At 35.6% G+C, this 4,190-nt stretch overlaps 1 long non-coding RNA gene across 1 annotated transcript in view; it reads left to right on the top strand.

The window, feature by feature from the left end:
- LOC108974640 overlaps nucleotides 1-4,190 on the top strand; it is a 100,578-nt gene that overhangs the window by 55,818 nt on the left and 40,570 nt on the right. The window lies entirely within an intron of this gene.

Raw genomic sequence — 4,190 nt, 5'->3', positions numbered from 1 at the left:
TAAATTTTTTTTAATTTCTATAAAAATTAAGCCAAATTTTTTTCTATATCAAAATTTTAATTAAAACATGTAAAATTTTTAGTAAAACAAAAAGTGTTCTTACAAATTTTTATTTTTCTCCACATGGCAACACTATGTATATACCAAACTCCTTTATGTATACGCGCCCCATCCGCTTGGCGAGGGTGTAATAAAGCACATAAATTAAAAGGCACCCTATAATACCACACAAACATACAAACCACATACAACAGTATGCCAACCTATTTGCAACAAAAAGCAACAACACACAACTACATTTGTTTTAATGGCGCGCAAATGGCCGACGCGGCGCTGTAATACCACTAATGGCACTAACAATTTCTATGAAATTTCCTACCGCTTTTCGTATTTTGTTCACATTTCGGACGCTCAACCCCCAGCCGCAGTCCGCAGTGGTACGCCACTCGCTTGCACGCATTTTTCTAACGCTGATAGTGTCAAATGTACGCGCTAAAAACATTATGTAAATTAGATTTGAGCCACTTGCTACATATAATTCGGGTAGTTGTTGTTGTTAATGTTAGTTTTCATTTTTGTTGTTGCCTTTGTTGATACTGTTGGCGCGACTGGTGTCATGTCAGGAATTTCGGACCGCTTTAACGCGGCCATATTTCACTGCTGGCAAAAAAGTAACAAAAAAATATAAAAACAACAGCAACAAAAAGTACAAAATACGCGCAAGCAAATAGTTTTACTGCGCCAGACGTGTAAAAAGGTTGTAAAAGTAAAAAAAAAACAAAATTCGGGCGCAAAGGTGTGTAGGCCAAGTGGCAGGCAGTAAATAGTTGAAGGTTGTAATAAAAGTCGAGGAAAGGTGAAAAATTCCAGCGAAAGAATTTTATATACAAGCTTGGTGTGTAGCAGCAACAACAAAAATGCACGCTTGTTGTGGAAGCACAAAGAAAAGTAACAAAAAAAAATATTGAAAAAATTATAAAAAGCGCACAAAATTTTTACACAAAGCAAAACATGAAAATATTTTCGTGCCTGCAAAACTATTTGTGCATTAAACGCAAACACACATGCGCGCACAGTTTTCACTAACTTGCAACACACACCTACAGCACTGCTTTAATACCTCTAAAGCACACAAATACCAAAAAACAAATTACTGTTAGCAACGCAAAATACACTTGCACAATACATGCACGTATTTCTCCACTCATGTAAAATTGTAAAATACACACCAAAACACATTTCATTACCTTCAAATTCAACACCTAAAAGACGCCAGCATAATCAGCGCAGCATACCCCCAGGCGCCTATACCTAAAAAAAACCATACGCGCCATCAAACTACAATATGTCGCCTAAAACAAATAGCAAAGGGGCGGCTGCGTATATTTACCGTTATAAGAGCATTTTCATGCAAATGAGCAAGCCAGGAAAAAAACTAGGTGTGACTTGGCTGCAAATTTAATTTCGTGCCAACTGCTTGATTTGCGCAATTTGCTGGCACCTTACACATTTTGACGGCCGCTTTGAATGCGTTTGTGGCATGAATAGTAATTTTAATAAAGCCTCATAAGCTTTCAAACTTTGCATGTTTCTTGGTTACAGAAAATTAATTATTTTCAGTAATTTTGAGTTTGCGGTGGAAAAATGTTTTTAATGCTTAAAAAATAGCTATTTAAATGTTTGAAAATTTGTTTAGAAAAAATATTAAATTGTTTATACTACATTTCTAAATAATTTAATTAAAAAAAGATGTGTATAAGAGACAGATTCTGAGTATTGTAATTTCGAGCTTTTTTTTTTAATTCTGTTACATTTTTTTAAATATTTTATAAAATTATTCAATCATCTTCCTCTTTTCACTTTGAATAGGAGACAATTTTTACTGTGTATTGTACACCTCCTAACGTTTCAAGCGCCGCTTTGTCAGATAATTCACTTTGCTACAACTTCTATGAAAAATTGAATCTCCACTGCACTTCAAATATTTGTCATTTTTCCCACTACTTACAATCCCTAAACTAAGTCTCACTTTCCACATTTCAATTTTCAAAGAAATTATCCCTTCAGAGCACCTTTTTCCTACACAAATCTCATTGTGGCGGTCCGCCTTTGAGCTACGCCCTCAAAACGAAGGTAAATCTACTTAGTCTACTCTTTACTTCAAATATTCAATGCGCTTTGTTGCTCACTTTAAGACGCAATTCGCCCCAAATTCGGGCTCCTTGTTGTTGCTTTTCTCTAAGGTTTTCCCCCAAAACGAATTTCGGCTTACTTTCTTTTGCCAGCTACGGCTGACAGTCCGAAGCAGCGGGGGGTTGCCATAGTTGACATTAATTTCTATTGTTTGGCCATTTTATTCCATGTAAACATATACAATTAATGCATGGGAGTGTGTCTGCGACTGTGTATATCTGTTGAACATGTAGACTAGTCCCCAAAATTTTTAACATTTTTATGTATTATGAACAATTATTTTCAAAAATTATATTTTTAAGTGTTTCAATCAGTTTTGGGTATTTTTTTTTTTATTCAAAAATAAAAATTTAAATTTTTGAAAAAAGTTTCCAAATGGGAATTCTGGATGTTTGTTTATTCAAATAATAATCTTCAATATTTTTTTCGGTTAATTAAAAAAAAATCAGAAAATATAGAAATTTTTTTCATATGAAAATATTGAAGAAAGTTAATTTTAAATTTAAAGCAATCATTTCCATTCGGAATTTTTTTTTTCAATTTTTTTTTCCCAAAAATATTTTTTTAAATGAAATTTTTCGAATTTTTTTAAGTTTTAAAATCAGTTTTGGGTATTCTTGGAATATTTTTTTTTTAACTATTTTCAAAAATTGAAATTTTGAAATTCTTTTAAGTATAATTGAATTAATTTATAATAAATAAATCTTTATAAAAAATTTCCTATAAATCGCGGCCCCAAGTCCCACATATTGGCCAATGAACACTTCAAACACTACTTGTGGCCGACCGGCCCGAGTCACTAGCTTCATGGCCCAACTTAATTGCCACATCCATTACCGTGATTTGGACTTGTAGTACAACTCAATTAGCCAAAGAGACACCAACCTGGGCTGAGACACATGAAAACAACAGCAACAACAGCAATAGTAAGATGAAAGTCAAAACAAGGCTTTGGAAATGATTGAAGTCGAGCCTCGTTGAAACGTCTTAATATGCAGTAAAATAATGCCAAAAAGGTTTGCTTACAACAAAAACTAGTTAAATTGTTTTTGTTGTAAGCAAACCTTTTTGGCATACGAAATGATATGTTTATGCTTTGGCGCACATGTATGGATGTGTGTGTGCAGGCGCCACAGACAAAACCGCACCGAAATGATTTGGCTGCGTGCAGAGTAATTGCTTTTGTGTTGCAACAACAATCAGTTAGTAGCAGTGAAAGTATGCGTTGTGGCAAGTAGCTGCTGCACAAACTTTCAGCTGCTGTTACTGTTGTTTTTTTGTTGTTGGCGCATTGAGGCACCTCCTGCGGCTAAAATGCCACAACTGTCTGTCGCATGAGCGACTCATTAAGCGTAGCCTGTACGTTAAACGGCCCGAATGTTGCATGTGCAAGTAGAGGCAACAACACACACACATGCGTTATTTATATTTGTTGTTGTTGTGCTGCTTTTTGTGTGTGTACAAATTCTAATTGTATGAGAATGCCTGTTTTGCGGTTAGCCATTGTGCGGCGGCTCAACAGTGGCCGGGTGATAATGAGTGTGTAGGAGCGCTGCGGCGCAGCGGGCGCAGGCGTCTGCTGACAGCAAGTAGACAAATTCGTTGAATAACGCAGCGCATAGGAGCAGACAAAGGGAGCGGAGATTAGGAGGGAGTAAAGACAGTTAGTAAATAACTGGGGATTGCGAAGACAGTTGACAGGAAACTAGCACCGCATGCTGCGCTCAGGGTCCTTCGTGCGCCCAAAGCAATTGCGGTGCCACAGCGGCATCAAAGCAGGGAATGCCGCGCGCGGTTGTAAATAAATCATAGCGCACCTAGGATGGTTGTTACTAGCAGTTATTATGTACCTATATGCTATGACTACCAAGGCGTTATGAGTATTAAAAAAAAAAACATTTAAAAAATTAAACATTTTTGAAAAATTTTGAAAAAGTATAAACTTAAAAAAAAAACAAATAAAATCAAAAAATAGTTAAGAAAAATTGAACAAAAAA

This window comes from Bactrocera latifrons, unplaced genomic scaffold (genome assembly GCF_001853355.1).
Source record: "Bactrocera latifrons isolate USDA-ARS-PBARC rearing strain unplaced genomic scaffold, ASM185335v1 scaffold_57, whole genome shotgun sequence".
Classification (NCBI taxonomy): Eukaryota; Metazoa; Arthropoda; class Insecta; order Diptera; family Tephritidae; genus Bactrocera; species Bactrocera latifrons.
This window is presented reverse-complemented; position numbering and strand designations above follow the sequence as displayed.